The 19,642-nt window shown below is 46.0% G+C and overlaps 1 protein-coding gene and 1 long non-coding RNA gene across 2 annotated transcripts in view; one reads left to right on the forward strand and one right to left on the reverse strand.

Moving 5' to 3' along the window:
* TMEM132B (transmembrane protein 132B) overlaps nt 1-19,642 on the forward strand; it is a 452,449-nt gene that overhangs the window by 97,797 nt on the left and 335,010 nt on the right. The gene's annotated exons all lie outside the window — the stretch shown is intronic.
* On the reverse strand, nt 846-18,992 carry LOC116527177. The gene is made up of 3 exons (XR_004258415.1): nt 18,982-18,992; nt 10,406-10,408; nt 846-936 (listed from the first exon to the last, which is right to left on the reverse strand). It is a non-coding gene; the product is annotated as an uncharacterized LOC116527177 (long non-coding RNA).

Raw genomic sequence — 19,642 nt, forward strand, 5'->3', positions numbered from 1 at the left:
TATACCCTCCCTTCTGAAAAATACTAGAGATCATACTACTTACACTATTAGGCAACTTGCTTTTTTCACATTATTCTATACCTTTTAGATCTTTTTGTTCAAGCATATATATATATATATATATAATCTTTGAGACAGGGTCTCACTCTGTCGCCGAGGCAGGAGTGCAGTGGTGTGATCTCGGCTCACTGCAACCTCCGCTTCGTGCGTTCAAGTGATTCTCCTGCCTCAGCCTCCTGAATAGATGGGACTACAGGCACCTGCCACCATTACCCTTGGCTAATTTTTTTGTATTTTTAGTAGAGATGGGGTTTCACCATGTTGGCCAGGCTGGTCTTGAACTCCTGACTTTAGGCGATCCGTCTACCTTGGCCTTCCAAAATGCTGGGATTACAGGCAAGAACCAGCACACCCGGCCTCTTTCCCTTTGAAAGAGCTGCTCGCTTTGCAGCAGGGATGGTGCGTCACTTATTCACTTATTTTCTAACTCGTCCCATATTGTTGCTTACTTTGGTTGTTTCCAGCTTCTCTGCTACTACGGGCATGCTGTGTGGGTATTCTTGGACATCACATCTAGGGCCATGTTACGATTATATTTTTAGGTTTTTTTTCTTGGCATTTGGGGCCAAATAACTTTTTGTTGCAGGGGGCTGTTCTGTGTGTCGTGGGATGTTCAGCTGCATCCTGGACTCTTACCGCTAGATGCCAGCACCACTCACTCCCCAGATTCATGGCAACCAGATGTTGCCAGAGGTCCCCTGGGGGCAAAATCATCCCTGGCTGAGAACTTTTGTTTCAGGGGTATTCCTCACAGTGGGGTGATGGTAGGAGTTTTCTTGTAAATGTACCCCTCTTCGCTGATGGCAGTTGGCCAGTGGGCTGTGGCCAAGTTCAAAGAGCAGGCGGGGCCGTTCAGAGGCAGCAGGGGATTGTGGCCTGGGATTGGCTGGTAGGCAATGCCGAGTTTCCTAAAGCTTATTGCAAGGAGTTAAGCAGTTACCATACCTTGCCTGCTCTTAAGAGAATCTGTCCAAGCTCTGACAGGCTTGACTTGGAATGCTCTGAGCACTGTATGTCTTACACTCCTGGCTAGGGGTTCTGACCCCTTTCTGGCTGAGGTGGGTCCTGAGTCTCATACTCGGCCAAATGAATCTGAAGCATTTAGATATTTATAATAAACGCACACAAACACTAAACAACCTGACCTTTCTGGATGTTTTTTCTCTTCTTCCTAAAATGAAGATGGAATTGGTATTTCAAAAGCAGGGGCACAAGACACCCTTCTGGTGCTTTCCTTGTGTTAACTTCTTTAATCTGCACAAGAACCTGCCTGCCATGTTCATCATCCCCATTCTACAGGGGAGAAAACTGAGGCTCAGGGAGTACACATGATTTGTTCCAGGCTGCATCACTCTTAAGTGATGCAGCTGGGATTTGAACCCAGGAAGTCTAGTTCTGGCATGGATGCTATCCACCCCTGTATTTGGAGGTCCACACTATTTCTCAATGGAACCCACATGGAGAATAACAACAGCAGTACATATCACGCACATGCCTCATGCTAGGCTGGGTCTAGGTGCGTTACATGTGTTAGCATGTTTATTCCTCAGAGCAGACACATAAGAAGATATTTTCATCAGCCACAATCTGCAGACAGAGCCTGAGGCAGAGAGACATCAAGCCACTTGACTGAGGTCACACAGCTAATAAGTGGCCAAGCAAGGTTCTGAGGCCAAGTGGCTCCAGGGTGCATGGGCTCAACCATCGGGTCACACTGTCTCTGGACAGAGGGAAGCAGTGTTTCTAATGCTACAGCGGCCTCAAAAATCATCAGCTTGGGAAGGTTTCCGAGGCTTTTGGACAATTTATCCCCTAGTCGTGCTGCTGACATATCTGGGCGCTCTTCAATCCCCCAATTATAATCTATCATGCTTTATGTCCCCCTTAAATCAAAGATATACCATGTCAGCAAGAGGAAACCTGGATATGCTATGTGTGCTTTTCTAGTGGTGATTGTTTCTTCATTAGAGCCTACAAAGTCGGTATGTTTTAAAATCCAGAGCTGGAACAAAACAAAAGCTGTCCGTGAATCTCGGCTGAGGATGGGCCATAATTCATTCAAGTAGCTCATTACGCATCGGAATCACCCAACTGCCGAAGCTTCTGAACAGCAGGCAATTCCAGAGCTTCTGCTCTTATTGATTTATGACACCTTACTACCTTCAAAATCATGAAATATTCCAGGCATGCAAAGAAGCATAGAGAATATTTTAATGAATATCACGCCCCCACCACCCAACCGAGGAAAGACAGCCTGACAATTACAATCGATGCTCCTGTAGACTCCTCCCAGATTTCCTTCCTTCTCTCTTTCCCTAGAGATTACCACTGCCTGAATTTAGCAATTTTTCTTAAGTTTGCTATCCATTATATGTAATCATAAACTACATGAAGCATTGTGCGTGTTTAAAAACTTTATATAAATGGGATCTTGCTAAACATATCCCTTTGCAATGTGTTCATCTTGCAGCGTTGGTGGGACTCGTCTGTGCTCATCTATGTGGCTGCTTCACTGCTGCATAGTATTCTGGTATATGAATATATCGTGGTGTATTCATCCATCCTCCCGCTGATGGGCATTTGGGCTGCTTGCTGTTTCTCGCCATGATAAACAATGCTACAGCGAGTGTCCTTGTACATCTCCTTGTGTACAAGTGCAAGGCCTCCTCCAGAGCGTATAGTTATATTTGGAATCACTGGAGTTCAAGGCATGTATAGTAGACAGAATTGAAGGTGCGTGTGCCCTGCATAATCTCCAGGATGGTGACTATGAAGAATATTGATCCTGAGACTGGATTGTGTTTTATGGCACAGTTGAATTTAAGATAGAGAGTGTCGTAGACAGGATAATTGTGTCCCCACGCCACTGTCATCCTTCCCTACCCCCCCGCCAATTCATATGTTGAAACCCTAATCCCCATTGCGATAGTACTGGAAGGTGGGGCCGTTGGGGAGTAATTACATCATAAAGGTGAACCGCTTATGATGGGACTGGTGCCTTTGTAAGAAGAAGTCAGAAGGCTAGCCCACTCTCCCTCTGCCATGTAACGGCACAGTGAGAAAGCGGCCATCTGCAACCCAGAAGGCCCTCACCAGAACCCGGCCAAGCTGCCACCTAATCTTAGACTTTTAACCTTCCAGAATTGTGAGAAATAAGTCTTGGTGTTTATGGACCCCCAGTCTGTGGTACTTTGTTATAGCAACCTGAACTAACGTAGTGAGATTATCCAGATGGGCATGGCCTCATCACTGGAGCCCTTCAGATGAAGGTCTGTTGGACAGAGACTGAGAAGTTAAAGGAGTCTGAAGTGCTAGAGGGAGATTCTCCATGCTGGCTCCGAAGATGGAGGCAGGGGGTGTCACCAGGAATGTGGCTGATGTCTTAAGAGCTGAGAGCAGCCCCTGGCAGACAGTCAGCAAGGATGTGAGGAAGTCAGTCCTCCAACCGCAAGGAGCTGTACTCTGCCAGCAACCTGAGTGATCTTGGAAGAGGACCCTGAGCCCCAGATGAGACCACACTCTAGGACATGGCTTGACTTCATCCTTGCAAGAATCTGAGCAGAGAACCCAGACCTGATGTGTCTGGACTTCTGGCCTATGGGAACCATGAGATGCATTTGCTTTTCTGAAAAAAAATTGTGGTGAAATATGCATCACGTATGTGTGCCATTTGCAGAGGTACAGTTCGCTGGCCTTGAGTCTATCCACACTGTCGTACAACCATCAGCACCGTCTTTTCATCTTCCCAAATTGAAACGCCGTCCGCGTTAAAATTTGCATTGTTTTAAGCTGGTAAGTTGGTGGTAATCCATAAATAGCAACAGAAAATTAACGTAATATCCAAAGCCAGATTTTTTTTTTTTTAACAGAAGTCACTTTATCAGAGTGGTCTCACTCATTTGTCTATGCTGAGTATCGCTGTTCAAGAATTTCTAGGGTACATTTATTATCAACATATCAGAGAAGAATTAAAATAGCTCAACCTTTATTTCATTCTCCTGTGGAGGTTTCATGCAGGTAGTGACTTCAGAAAAAAATGAAAATAGTTTCTAACTAGATTAAACCTTCTAATTCTCCTCCTCCTCCCCCATTACGTATATAATTTGTTGCTTAGAAACATCTTTATTTCCCATTTTATTTTAAAAATTGCAGTGACAGAATGGAAGGGAGGTGTTAGCTTGAAAGGTTTTACAAACTGGAACAAATGAGAAATGTTTCCATGTCTCTGGTTTTGGAGCTGGTGGCCTGCAGCCAGTGAAGATTTGGTTTGATTTTTTAAAAATTTTTTGTACTGTATTGGTTGAGTTTGGTCATGAAAGCAAGGTCTAGAAAGTGACTATGATGAGACAATGTAGCAGCTACAATCTTCTGTTTGCAAGTGACAGAAACTCAACTCAAAACTGGAAAGAAAGAGATTGGCTCACAAAACTGTAGTATGTGGGAGGGACAGCTTCAGGTATGGCTAGATCCAGGGATTCAAATGAAGACATTAGGACTTGGTCTCTCTATATTCCTTGCCTCCTTCCCAGTTGGCCTCTTTCTCTGGCTACCCCTTCAGGAGTTACCTGTGACAATCCAAATTTATGTCATCCCTATAGCTGGTGATGGAAAGGAGGCTTCTCTTTCTCAGTCAGTTCAGCAGAAATGACAAGACTGAATCTCACTGGATTTCCTTAGATCATGTACCCGCCTCTGAACTCATTCCATGGCTAGAAGTTTTCACAATGCTGATTGGGCAGGTCTGGGTCACATGGCCACCCAAACCGTATAGGCTCAGAGTGGTTTCTCAAAGGGAAATTGAGGCGTTGTTAACAAATGTAAGGGGGAATAGTTGCTGGGTGTACAAGAACGATGGATATTTAATTGAGTGAGGAGTTCCTAAGCCAAGGTCATGGGTTGGATTCTTTTGGTAGCTGGGGAGCTCAGTGCTATGGGCCAGGCTCCTTTCAACACATGTCATTGACATAATGGAGATACAGAGATAAATTGATGACCAGGGATGTGGTATGGTCTTTCCCGAGACATTGGCACAGTTTGTCGGACTCCCTGTTTACATGTGGTTGCTCACATGGACAAGAGCACCTGCCGCCTTTGTTAGTTTATTGAATCAATTCTTAGTAAAGAGTATTGCCGCAATGTTTTTTGACTTTATTTTTTATATCAACTTCAACATTTAGATTCAGGAGGTTCTTGTGTAGGTTTGTTACATGAGTATATTGTGTGATGCTGAGATTTGGGGTACAATTGATCTTGCCACCCAAGTACTAAGTATAGTACCCAGTAGGTAGTTTTCAGCCATTGTTTCCCTCCCTGCTCCCTTGAATAGGCCCCAGTGTCTGTTATTTCCATCTTTGTGTCCGTGCGTACCCAGTGTGTAGCTCCCACTTGTAAGTGAGAACATGCAGTATTTGGTTTCTGTTTCTGCATTAATCTGCTTAGGATAATGGCCTCTAGCTGTATCCATGTTGCTGCAAAAGACATAATTTTGTTCTTTTTTATGCCTGCGTAGTATTCCATGGTGTATATGTACCATGTTTTCTTTATTCAGTCCACCACTAATGGGCACCTAGGTTGATCCCATGTCTTTGCTATTGTGAATAGTGCCTATTGCAGCAGTTTTAAAAACCGATCACAAAGTTTTGACATTCTGCCCCTGAGAGGTATGGGGTCTATGTCCTCTCCCCCGAATTGGGGCTGGTGTGTGACTGCTCTCACCTATGGAATGGCACTGTGCGGCTTTCAGAGCTAGCTCCCCAAAGGCCCTGCAGCTTGGTTCTCTTAGAGTGTTCCCTTTTGAGATACTTTCCTCCTGGAGCCCGGCCACCATGCTGTGAGGAAGCCCAAGCCACTCCATTTGACAGCTGAACCCAGCCTTGCAGCCAGGAAATCTAGCGGTGACCTGTGAGTAAGAAAGCCTCCAGGTGAAAAGAGTCCCAAGCCTCAGAGTCAGCCTCGTCACTGAAGTCCCTTTTGTTGGGGTCTCCGTCACTGTGAGCATAGACAGCTCATCCCCTCTGTGCCTGATCTGAATTCCCATTTGCAAGATTCTGTGAACTATAATAAACTGGCTTTTGTTCTGTACCACTGCATTTGTTAGGCAGCAGACAGCTGGAACAGGCGTGCTTGCACTGCTGGCAATATTAGTTGGATGAAACAAGCCAGACATGGTAGAGATTTAAGAGTTACTCAGGCACTGTTGGACCTAATAATTCCACTGCTGGAAATCTATCAAAAGGAAATAATCTCAAAAGGGAAAAGTGGATCAAACATTATGCATGGAGATGTTCATCACAGAGCTATTTATAATGGTAAAAAATGTAAAACAGCCTAGTTTTCCAGTGATGGGGTTATGGTTCCTTGATAAAGTAATTACGGCTGCCATTGAATGTCTGAAGAAGTGCCTGGCACTGCGCTAAGAGCTGCCTATGTATCAACTACGAATCATCCCAACAACCTTTGAGGTTATTATAACATCAATTTCCTACCATACAAATATGGAAATTGAAGCTTAGAAAGCTTGTCACTTGCCCAAGGCAGTAAGCAGCCAGTCTGCTGACTCCAAAGCTCTGCTGGTCACAATACACATGATATTGATTTAAAGGAGGAGAATGATTTAGAAAACCTATGGAAGCTCCATGCCATGGCATATTACGTAGTCTTTATAAATAATGTGTATAAAGAGCTTTTAATAACAGGAGAAAGTGTTTATGCTAAGTGGGAGAAAAAATGCAGAATGAAAGTGTTGTATATGATGAGATATCAACTTACTGAAACTGTGCGTAAAGAAAAATGCAGGAAAAATGTAAAACCTTAACGGCAGGTGGTAGGATTGTGTATGTGTGAACCGCCCTCAGCTTTTCTGTATTTTCAGTTCTTTCATGAGAGGCAAAGGCAGCAGAAGAAAACAAGCACAGAAAGGAAGTGGACAAAAGTTAACAAGAGTCAAGCATGATTAAACAGTGAAACCACAAAAGAGAACTAACGTTGCTAGTTAGTTAAAAAGGAAAACAAGCTCGTTAGTGTGATAATTGTCTTGTGCCTTTATTCTGACAAGTCACCTGGGAGAGCACTCAGTGGCTGGGCTGGGAGTGGGAGAACCACGGAGCTCTGGGTGGGGCCCCATCTTCCAGCCAAGGGTCTGTGAGATGTTTCAGGGAAGGTCTGTGAGCATCTCCTATGTTGGCTCCCATGGGGATCCAGCCTGTTGGGGCAGGAGCTGGAAGGGAAAACGTGGACGTGAAATGATAGAACAGAAACACACTACGTGGTGGCTTGGAGGAGAGACTCTGGGAAGGTGTGGATCACACAGGCCGCTGTCTCTCCTCCATGAAGCTGTGTATGTGTTCGTGTGTGTGTGTGTGTGTGCGTGCGTGTGTGTGTGAGAGAGAATGAGAGACAGACAGACAGACTTGGGTGTCTGGGGCAGGCTGCTGTGTTGTGACAATGTCTTATGTCTCCTTAGACATCTCCTTTGAGTTCATCCTCAATGGTGTGCAAAAATCACAGCTGTTGCCCAAAGTGTAGGAGGCAGACCACGTTGTGCTTAATGCTGGGACTCGTGTCTGACCGGACCCCACGGTGAATCGGTGGCTTGGCTTGGGCAAGACAGAACCTGTTTTGCCTTCTGTGGAATGGGAGCAAGAATGATGCCGTATTCACAGGTTCATCTCCAGGGTTAAGTAAAATGATGCATAATGCATCAGGCGGCACTCAGCACTGTGGCTAAATAGCTGTTGCTGATAGTAGTACTTAGAGTAACAGGTTCTGATTTTAATTGCACACTTTATATGAGGATGCGTTTTTCTTCCCTTCACATATCAATGTCACTTCTTTATATAGTTAAAAAAGTTGCCCTTGAATTTGCACTATACATTCACAACCACTCCAAGTCAGAGGGAACCTTCTGACCCCTGAGTCCAGTCCTCTCCTTCCTCCGCTCGGAATCTGTGAGTACGCCTTATCTCACCTGGATAAAAGCCGAAGTCTTTACGGTGGCCCCACGGCCCAACACGGCCTGGCCCTGGGCATCTCCTGATCCCATCTCCTTCTGCCTGCACCTTGCTCCGGCCACACTGGTCTCTTTGCTTTCCTTCACACGCACTGGGCACCTCCCACCTCCGGCTTTTGTTGCCGTTGTTCCCTTGCCAGGAGTTTTCCCAGATACCTGTTTGCCAACGCCCTCACCTCCTTCAAGTCTCTGCCCAGAGCCCGCCTTTCCAGGACAGCCTTCTCTGACCTCTCCACTTCACACTGTGACCTGTCATTTGCTCACCACCTGCCCTGCTCCCCACTGCTTGTATCACCTTCTGACAAACTGGGTAATTTCCTTGCTCTATCATGATTTGCTGTTGGTCTCCCCCAATGGGAACATCCGCCCCATGAGGGCCAGGACTGCTTCTCTGCTGTATCTCCAGTGCTCAGCCTAGAACCCAGCACTTGGCAGGGGCTCCTAACTGTCCCTTGGGTGAATGAATGCTCGAGTGGGCATTGGCTGCAAAGTGTCTTTCCATGCCCCTCCTTTAGCGCTGTGTGAAGAATCACAGAATCAGGACCAGGCTACCTGGGCAGCAGAACTCCTCAGGCTCCTTGCGCTAAGTCAGAGATTGCAGCAATAGGAGCCCGAGAATGCTGTTAAACCGACAGCGGGCCTGGTATTCTCTTAACCATGCGCAGGAGGCCCGCAGATTACAAGCTGCTGTGGAAGATGCACGCTTACTCCTAACAGGTCTGCATGAGCAGCTGTTAGTGCGTCCATCTGTCCATCTGAGAGAGCAGCGCAGCGGGAAGAATGGGCTTGCTCTTGCTGAGTCTCTGTTCTGTAGGCCAACGGGAGGGCGATGGAGCTGGACGTCACTGTGCTGGCAACAGGTCCAGAGACTCTGGGTTTCCTTGGGGGTCCTGCCTGGGTCAGCATTGGATGGCTTTTTCTACCCAGTGAGACAACTGGTGGACGGGAGGAGGAGGGAGCCTTCTTCCCCTTGGAAGGGGATCGTCTCATGTCCTGAGACATGAGGTGGGCACCATGTTTCAACAGGCACATGGTGGCACCATGTTTCAGCCTCCCTGTTGCATGGTGTAGATCTGACAGGTGACAGGTGTGGATGGGCCCCTCCTCTGAGCACTGTTACTGTGTGCTACCCTGTGTGGGAAAATGGCCCGCCTTCTGGCTTAGTGCTGTCCCCAACACCATCCATCCTCCACATTTTAGAAAGCAGAGCAGGACCACCCTTCAGAATAGGCCACCTCTTGATGGTTATTCATTCCATCAGCATTTATTGAGCACCTGCTATGTGTCATGCATTGCACTCAATACTGGGGCTACAAGGTGGACCTCACTTCCCTGCAACTAGGTAAGTGAAATCAGGAATTGAGATGCTCGAGGGTGAGGTCCTAAATATTCACACCCAGTTCAGTGCAGATGCTGGCCAAGCAGAGTGCTGGTGCTCTAGACCTCCACCTGTGACTGGAGGAACATGAGCCCCGGGAGGGACAGGGACAGGATCTTCGAGGAGTGAGTGGACCCAAAAATGAAAGGGGAGCCCTGGGGTGGCTCATGGGTTACACCCCATACCCTCTGACTCTGTTATGGTTCGTCGTTTTCTTTCTTTCTCTCACATTTTCCATGCTCCCTTCTCCACTGGGCCATTCCCAACGGTAAACAAGCATGGTCCTCTCCCAAGAAATACCTGTAGGCTGGGCATGGTGGCTCATGATTGTAATCCCAGTGGTTTTGGAGCCTGAAGCAGGAGGACCCCTTGAGCCCAGGAGTTTGAGACCAGTCTGGGCAACATAGTGAGACCGCCCTGTCTCTACAAAAAAGTTAAAAATCAACTGGGCATGGTGGCGTGAGCCTGTGTTCCCAGCTACTCTGGAGGCTGAGGTGGGGGATCACTTGAGCCCAGGAGCTCCAGGCCGCAGTGAGCCGTGATTGCACCACTGCACTCTAGCTTGGGAGACAGCGTAAGACCCTGTCTCAAAAACAACAACAACAACAACACACAACAACAAAAACCAGAAACCTCCAGTACCTTCGGCCGCTGCTTCTCCCTCCCACCCACTCAGCAGCTACTGCTAGTTTCTCTACTCCATTTTATAGGAGGTTTTCCTCAAAAGTGTTAGGTCTCCTCCCTGCCGTCACTTATTTTTTAGAAGTGAGGGTTTGCTGTGTTGCCCAGGCTGGCCTCAAACTCCTGGCTCAAGTGTTCCTCCTGCATAGCTGGGACAACAGGTGTGCACCCTGGCGCTCTGCTGCCACCCCTTCTTTTACCTTGTTCTTTCTTGAACCCACTTTTATCAGGCTCTAGCCCCCCTGTTCTACACAGTAGTCTTGTCAAAGTCACCCCACCGTCTTTCCAACACTCAGCTCTGTTCCCGTCTCCCTGCCTCCTGGATCTGCTCTTCATGAGCCCTGGGACTCCTCACTTACTTGCTTTCTTCCTGCCTCCCTGGCTGCTCCTCCCCAGCCAGGTTGTGGCTCTCCATCCCTCTCCCTGACCTCCAGCATCTGGAGTGACCCAGGACCTGGTCCTCCAGCCCTCCCCATGTCAGTACCTTGGAATGGCTGCCTCCAGTTTGCGGCCTTCCAGACCCACTCTGGGCTGATGGTACCTGCATTCACCCTTCCCTGACCTGCTCAGGAGCTCCCTGGAGCCTTCAGGAGCTGCCTCTAGCCCTGTGCAACTGGCGTGTCCTTTGGTCTCCCCTTCCCAGAAGCAGCACCTCATTGCTTCAAGTGTGTAGACCCAAAGCCCTGGGGTCATCCTTGACACCGCTCTCCAGACCCATGTCACCACGCCAGTGTCAGTGTTCACATCCTGTCTGATCCACCAGCAAATCCTGCTGGCTGTACCTCCAAAGGATGTCCAGGATCTGGCCTCTTCTCACCCTGGTCTAAGTGACCCCTCCCACCTTAGTTCACTTTCTTGGACCCACCTGTGTCCCCTGCTTACTCTGCTGTCTGTCCTCCACACAGAGCTTGTGCAGTTCTGTAAGGTGTCAGTCAGATCATGTCATATCCCTGCTCTCAACTCCCTGCTGACTTCCTGCCTTGCTCAGAGCAAGAACCTAAGTTCTGCTCACAGCCTGAGGTCCTACAGGGTTTGGCTCCCAGCTGTTCCTCCCACAAGCTCTGTACGGGCCGCCCTGGGGGCTTTGCACTGACTGTTCTTGCTGCCTGGAACACCTTCCCCCAGATATCTCCAGACCTGGCTCTCTCCCTTCCTTTATTCATGATTACCCCACCCAAAGGACCCCCTGTCCGTACCCCAGGCATGACCCCTCCTCTTAGCCTGCCTTTTTGTTCTTTATTTTGGTATGTGTAGAGATAAGGTCTCATTATGCTGCCCAGGGAGGTCTCGAACTCCTGGCCTCAAGCAATCCTCCCACTTCAGCCTCCCAAAGCATTGGGATTACAGGCTTGAGCCACCACCCAGTCTCTTTTGTTCTTTATATCTCTTGTTACAGCCCTACCACATGACACCCTGCCGGAGCCAGAGGCTGTAGGGAAGCTGAGCCCGGCCCCAAGTGATATCAGATCGTACCTCTGCCCCTGTGTGGCCCTAGACCAGTGGCACCTACCTACCTGGCCCACATTCAGCAATCATGTCACTGCATCCCTGCCTCCAGCCCTAGATAATACTAAGGCTCTGTCTGAATAAAGGGAAACATTTTTGTAATAATAACTGCCATTGATGGAGTGCTTACTGTATACCAGGACCTGTTCTGAGCACATCAGGTGACTTAACTCATTTAATCCTCATGGCAACTCTGTGAGATAGGGGGAGCCATCATTAGCTCATTTTATAGATAAGGCAACTAAGACACAGAGAGGTGATGTAACTTGCCCAAGGCCACATAGCTGGCAAAGGGCATGGCTGGAATCGGAACCCTGGCACTGGGCCTCCAGAGTCCACACAGTTAGGTGCTGCACTGGGCGAGCCTCGTTCCTTGAGCTGCCTACAAACAGCCTCACCTGTGCTGTTCCTGCATGGGGAGCTTTTGTGATGAAAGCTTTCTCGGTGATTTCTGAGGATTGGCTCCCATGGTGTATAGTTTACAAAGAGTTCAAAAGGAGAATGTTATGAGGTTGCCTCCACTGCTATGGGGCTCTGGGATATATATGTATGTTGGTATACATGTTGGAACTTATTTATTTAAAAAATGTCTTTAGTTGAAAGTTTGAGCGTTTGACCTAAGTGGCTGATAATATCTTATAAAAGCTGACATTTGTTAGTGGATTATAATGTGTCAGGCTCGGTGCTACCTGCTTTCTGTGGATTATCTCAGAATCCTCGCACTGATCTATATTTTTCATTTTATAGAGGGATCTATGTGGAGGTGCTGAGCTGCCAAAGGACACTGGCAGAGTTTGAGGGCATGCAGGGCTGAATTCCTCTGCTAAAGTGGCAGGGTCTATTTCTCCAGCCCTTGAATCTGAGCAGGGCTTGTGCCTTGCTTTGGCCACTAGAATGCAGGAGGATGGCCTGCGCACCGGCCTTGGGCCCTGCCCGGAAGACCCTCTGTGTTTCCTTTTTGCCTCTTGCTCTCTGCAGCCCTGAGGAGAGCACACCCACGCTATTGGAGGATGGAAGGCAGGTGGAGAAGATCCGAGTCATGCCACCAAGGCCAGTCTAGATAAGCCAAGAGCTAGCAGACCCCAGATATTTAAGTGAGCCTGGCTGGGCGTGGTGGCTCATGCCTGTAATTCCAGCACTTTGGAAGGCTGAGATTGGCAAGTCACTTGCGCCCAGGAGTTTGAGACCAGCCTGGGTAACAGTGAGACCTTGTCTCCCTAAAATGTAAAAAATAAAAATTAGCCAGGCATGGTGGAGCTCTCCTGTGGTTCCAGCTACTAGGGAGGCTGTGGTGGGAGGGTCACCTGATCCCATGAGGTGGAGGCTGCAGTGAGCTGAGGTCATGCCACTGTACTCCAGCCTGGGTGACAGTGAGATCCTGTCTCAAAAAAAAAAAAAAAAAAGGAGCCTGGCTGACACTAAAAGGACTGTCCAGCGAGCGCGAGTGAAATCATCAACCTGCAGATGGATGCGTTACACAAATGTTTATTACTCTAAGCCACTGAGTTTTGGGGTTGTTCGTTATACAGCACTATTGTGGAAAGGGATAGTCAGTATAGAGACACAGTCTACAACTGGTAGAGCTGGATTTGAACCCAGACCTGCTCGAATGTGAAGTCTTGGATGGGACTCTGGATTTTCAGTGCTTGCAAAGAGGGCAAAGATGTTTTTCTCCCCTCTTTTTAAATTTCTTGGTTATATATATATGAAACGTGCCACTTTAAGAATTTTTAAGTATAATTCAGTAGCATTAACTGCATTCACCATGTCATGCAACAATCACCTCTGTCTACTTCCCAAATTTTTAATCATCTGAAATAGAAATTCTATATCCATTAAGCAGGCTGGGTGCGGTGGCTCACGCCTGTAATTCCAGCACTTTGGGAGGCCAAGGCAGACAGATCACTTGAGGTTAGGAGTTGAAGACCAGCCTGGCCAACATGGTGAAACCCTATCTCTACTAAAAACACAAAAATTAGCCAGGCATGGTGGTGGGTGCCTGTAATCTCAGTTAGGAGGCTGAGGCGGGAGGAATTGCTTAAATCCAGGAGGCAGAGGTTGTATTGAGCTGAGATCGCACCACTGCACTCCAGCCTGGGGACAGAGCGAGACTCTGTATCCAAAAAAAAAAGAAAGTTCTGTATCTGTTAAACAAAAACTCCTCATTTCTCCCCTCCTCCCAGCCTCTGCTAACCTCGAATCTGCTTTTTGTCTCTATAACTTTGCCTATTCTAGATATTTCATATGTAAGTGGAGTCACACAGTATTTGTCCTTCTGTGTCTGCCTTTCTGTATTTATCATAATGTTTTCCAGGCTCGTGCATGTTACAGCACCTATCAGAGCTTCATTCCTTTTTACAGCTGAATAATATTCCATTGTGTGGATAGATCGCATTTGTTTATTCTTTCATCTGTTGATGGACATTTGGGCTGTTTCCACTTTTTGGATATTATGAGTGATGCTGTTGTGAACATTCATGGCCAAGTATCTATTTTCAAATCTTTAGGGTCTATAGCTTTGAGTGGAATTGCTGGATTATACGGTAATTCTATGCTTAACTTTTTTTTTTTTTTTGAGATGGAGTTTCGCTCTTGTTACCCAGGCTGGAGTGCAATGGCGCGATCTCGGCTCACCGCAACCTCCGCCTCCCGGGTTCAGGCAATTCTCCTGCCCCAGCCTCCTGAGTCGCTGGGATTACAGGCACGCGCCACCATGCCCAGCTAATTTTTTTTTTTTTTGTATTTTTAGTAGAGACGGAGTTTCACCATGTTGACCAGGATGGTCTCGATCTCTTGACCTCGTGATCCACCCGCCTCGGCCTCCCAAAGTGCTGGGATTACAGGCGTGAGCCACCGCGCCCGGCCACCTATGCTTAACTTTTTGATCAGCTGCCAAACTGTTTCCTACAGCAGCTGCACCATTTTATATTTTCGCCAGCAATCTGCAAGGGTTCCAATTTCTCCACGTATTTTCCCAGACTTATTATTTCCCCTTTAAAAAATTGTAGCTATTCTAGTGAGTATAAAGTGGTATCTCATTGTGGTTTTGATTTTCGTTTCCCTGATGACTGATGACGTTGAGTATCTTTTATGTGCTTATTTGCCATTTGTATAACTTCCGTGGAGAAGTGTCTATTCAAGTCTCTTGCTCATTTTTTAATTGGGTTATTTGTCCTTTTGTTGCTAAGTTGTATAAGTTTCTATCCTCTGGATAGCAACCCCTTATCACATATGAATTGGCAGATATTCTCTCCCATTTATGAGCTGTCTTTTTGCTCTCTTAGTATAATGTCCTTTTATGTGGTGGTCCCCAATATTTTTGGCACCAGGGACTGGTTTCATGGAAGATAATTTTTCCACAAATGGTGATGGGGGATTGTTTTGGGATAAAACTGTTCCACCTCACATCAGGCATTAGTTAGATTATCATAAGGAGCATACAACCTAGCTCCCTTGCATGTGCAGTTCACAGTAGAGTTCCTGCTCCTATGAGAATCTCATGCCACTGCTGACCTGCCAGGAGGTGGAGCTCAGGCGGTAATGTGAGCGGTGAGGATCGGCTGTAAATACAGATGGAGCTTTATTAGCCACCCGCCGGGCTCACCTCCTGCTTTGTGGCCTGGTTCTTAACAGGTCATGGACTGGTACTGGTCCACAGCCCAGGGTTTGGGGATCCCTGCTTTAATGCACCAAAGTTTTATTTTTAAGAAGTCCAATTTATTTATTTCCTGTATTTTTTTTGTTATATTTATGAGATCATTGCAAAATCCATGAAGATTTGCCCTTCATGGATTTTGCAATGATTTCTTAAATATAACACCCTTGAAAGATCATGAAGATTTGCCCTTAGGTTTTCTTCTAAGAATTTATAGTTTTAGCCCTTTTAGTTAAGTCTCTAATACATCTTGAGTTAGTTTTTGCATATGATATAAGGTATAAAGGTCCAGCTTCATTCTTTTGCATGTGGATATCCAGTTTTCCAGGAACTAGTGTTTAAACATTTTCTTCTTTAGCAAGGTATTTTGCTGCTTGCCTGTAATCCCAACTACTTGGGGGGCTGAGGAGGGAGAATCTCTTGAGGCACAGCATTCAAGGCTGTAGTGCACCATCTCTGTGCCTGTAAATAGTCACTGCACTCCAGCCTTGGCAACATAGTGAGACCCCATTTCTAAAAAAAAATATTTTCTTTGATGCTGCCCCACATTCATAGTGCACCTATTGACATGATCTTAGTACAGCACTGGTGAGCTTTTTCCTGAGTGTTGGGAAGTCATAGTTGGAGCTATGGTCTTGTTGGAAATAAGACATTTGCTTTGCTGTTTCAGGACATTAGACTTGTTACTTTTTAACTCTCCCAGGGGAGATTGGACACTCTTTGTCATGGGTTGGAGAACTGCCCAGCTACTCTGAATACGTTGGTACACTTCTGAAGCTTTACAAATATCAGTTGCCTACTTTTCAACCCGTCCTCCAACTTCTTCCAGGAGCTGCCCATTATGGTGGTCAGACATGGGCAACAGTTTAGATTCAGGAGCTCTCATTCAGCAATAAAGGACCTATGCAAGTAAATACTGCCGAGACCTTTGAGCTGCAAACTTTGACATACAAGATTCATGCTGAGATTCACTGTCGTGAGGAGGCATCAGCTGGAGCTTGTAACTAAAGTTCTGATGGGAAGCAGGAGTCTAATTTTAATGGCTTCTTAGTGTAGTGTGAGGTGGCAGCCACATGTCCACAGCCTGGGGTATGGGGGGAAGCCTGTCTGTTAAAAGTTAATGATCTAAGAAGTCCTGACATAAAGTAAAGCCTCAAGTGAAATTCTATGGCGTCGCGGACAGTTAATTCTTTATTAGGTTTTCCTAAGATGGAGATAAAAAGCATTTTATCTTTTCTAAGGTTTGCATTAACATGTCATTGCATTTTATAGATACATTGGTCTTCATTTGGCCAATCTGGGACAGGTAATGGAAATATATGCTTTGTGGATGGCAAAGAAAACCTCCTAACACTTTGCTGTGATTTATTAGTGTTGTTTTTTTGAGGATATCTAAGTTTAAAAGACAGGCAATCATGATTTAGGGAAATGAGAGCCAGGTGGACTGTTCATATGGCTTCCCACCTGGCTGAGATTGAGTTTCCATCTTTCTCTATTGCTGGGTGTGTTTAGCAACTCTGTACTCCAGTGAAGTTAGAGATCATGCTAGGTTGTTTTGTCCGAGAGATCCTTGTAATGAGCTTTTTGGGAGAAGGAGAAAAAGTCAGAAGTTCCAGGCTTCACTAGCTTTGTCTAAGTGGAATAGCAGTTGTCTAAGCGGAGTTACTGATAGACCCCAGGGGGCCAGGGAGGTAAGGTGATAAGCTTAGCTGGCCAACTGGGCGTTTTGGTTGGCTGCCTGGTCCAAGGAGGTGGACACTGCCCACCTCCAAGCAGGAATTGGAGTCTAAAGTTGGCAGATCTTCCAATTTTCCAGCCAATGCTAGAAATCTGGACTCTTATGAAAAATGTGGGAAATAAATCTAAATGAAAAAATATTATGCAGGCTTAACACAACACACCTGCCGGCCACATTTAGCTCTTGGAGCCTCAGGTTTTAGCAGATGGCAGATGAAGCTAATTCACTTTGTCTCCAGCCAGGACTTCTCGCCTGGGCTCCAAACGTCTCTCTGTGGCTATCTATATGACATCTCTACCTGGATGTTTCATTGGCATCTCATACTTACCTGGCCCAGAACCATACTTCCCACCTTTGCCCTCCCACAGCCTTTGCTACTTCTGATGGCAATTCCATCCTTCCAGCTGCTCAGGCTAAAAACCTAGAGCATTCTTGATTCTTCTCCTTCAGTTCCTTCTAAGCCATCAGCAAATCTTGTGGCTCTGTCTTCCAAATATATCCAGAAATGGACTCCTTCCCTTCACTGGTCCCAGCCATTATTGTTGCTTGCCTGGACCATTGCAGTACCCCCTCCTTTGCCCCTTCTCAATCCTTTCTTCCCACAACAACCAAGGCTGCTTTGCTGTGTGTCAATTGCACCATGTTCCTCCTCTGCTCAAAATGCCCCACTGGTGTCCATCTCATTCCAACTAAAAACCAGTGTCCTTAAAGTGGATCAGAATGCTCTAAATAATTGACCATTCTGTGACCTCTATGACTTCCTGTCTGTTTACTTGCCGGAATCTGGCCACACTGGCCTCCTGCTTCTTTGGAACACCCTGAGCGTGCTCCTGCCTCAGTGACTTTGCACCTGTTTCCTCTTCTTGGAACCTCCTCCCTTCCCTTTCTGTGCTCCTACCTCCTTAGACCTTTACGACGGCAACCCTTGGCCAGAGGAGGTCCTTGGCCTCACTACCTAACACTGCAGCCACTGTAGTCCACTCCAATGTTGCTTATCCTTCTTCCCTTCTTCATTTTTCTCCATGTCAGTTGCAACTATCTAGCATCCTTTGCATTTTAATTTATGTATTTTATTGGTGGTCTTTCTTTTCCCCACTAAATCTGTCAGCTCCACAAGACAGGGATTCTGTCCGGTGCAGAGAGAGGGCTCATTTTTGAACAAGTGAATGAATGGTGTAGACACTCAGGAAGGTTTTGTGCAGTATATCACAACAAACCCATGGGTTTAGATATGACTAATGTGTTTTAGTCTGTATGGTTGTGATTCTTTTTGATTTAGGTGATTTTCTTTACCTTTCTCTACTTTGGGATCCTTCCGGTAAAATAGGAATAATAATAGTACCTGACCTCTTAGGACCGTTGTTGGATTGAATGAATGAATGAATGAATGCATGAAAAGCATTTAGAACAGTGTCTGGCAAATCAGAAAAGCGATATAGAGGTTTGCTATTATTATTATTACTGTTTATCTGTGTGACGATGAAAACATTACAGAAAATATTGAAGTTCTCTTTTGCACTATCCTCAATTCCATTCCCTCTCCCCAGAGGCAAATACGATCATGAATTTAAGGTTTTTCTATTTTTCCTTATATGTGGAACCAGGAACAATATATTATTCTTGTGCATTTAATTTTTTCATTTAAATGTTATATCGACATAGTCTGCAACTTGCTTTTTTTCAGTCAACAATATATTTTGTAGACCTAACCATTTTAGCGTATTTATACTTCTATCTTTTTACCTGCTGCGTGATATTCCATTGTGCCATGATTTATTTAGCTCTTCTCCACTTGATGGGCTTTTAAACTGATTGATTATACTTCTCTGTTATTATGACTAATCATCAGCTGAGTATCATGGTCAGGAGATATTCAAATTCTTTCTTATGTATTTTTATAATGCTTCAGTTTTATATGCTATTTGGAATAAGGTGCTCTTTATCTTTTCATAGACTCAGAAGCAGCCTTGAAAAGAAAAATATCACTTTGTCTGCCTTCCTCCACCTGCCAGGCGTTTGTTCTTTTAGGGATAGTAAGGTTAGATATTTTCAGCGTGCTTTTATTAGTTTGGTTTTTGTGGTTACTACTAGTGCACATCAGGTGGAAACATTCACTCCCACAGTTTAGAATCTTAATTATTTTGTTCCTTGTGTATCTGATGTTCTCATTCATTTGACCGACATTTTCTGAGCACCTACTATATGACAGGCTCTGCCCTAGGCAGGGAAAACTCAGACATGGTCTTTGTCCTCTTGGAGTTTCCATTCTCAATACAACAGGCAGAAACCAGCACCTCTGCTTCCCCTCCAGCGTTCATCGCTGAAGAGCTCACAGAGATGTGCTTCCTTGGCAAAATCTGTCCTCTGGCCGATCCCTCAAGTATTTTATAGTGAGGAGTTTGAATGAGGTTCAAGATTAAAATGATCAACTGCCATATAACAAAGTACCCAAGACATGGCGACTTAAAAGAACAATGCCATTTATTTTGCTCATTAGTTTAGAATTGGAACAGGGTGTGGCAGGAGCAGTTGTCTTTGCTCCACTTGCTGTTGTCCTCTTAGGCAGCTTGAGGGAGTCATCTCAGGGCTCAGCCGAATGTCTGGGGGTCGAAGCTG

Source organism: Sapajus apella, unplaced genomic scaffold, assembly GCF_009761245.1.
Source record: "Sapajus apella isolate SASKATOON/1434 unplaced genomic scaffold, GSC_monkey_1.0 scaffold2, whole genome shotgun sequence".
NCBI classification, from domain to species: Eukaryota; Metazoa; Chordata; class Mammalia; order Primates; family Cebidae; genus Sapajus; species Sapajus apella.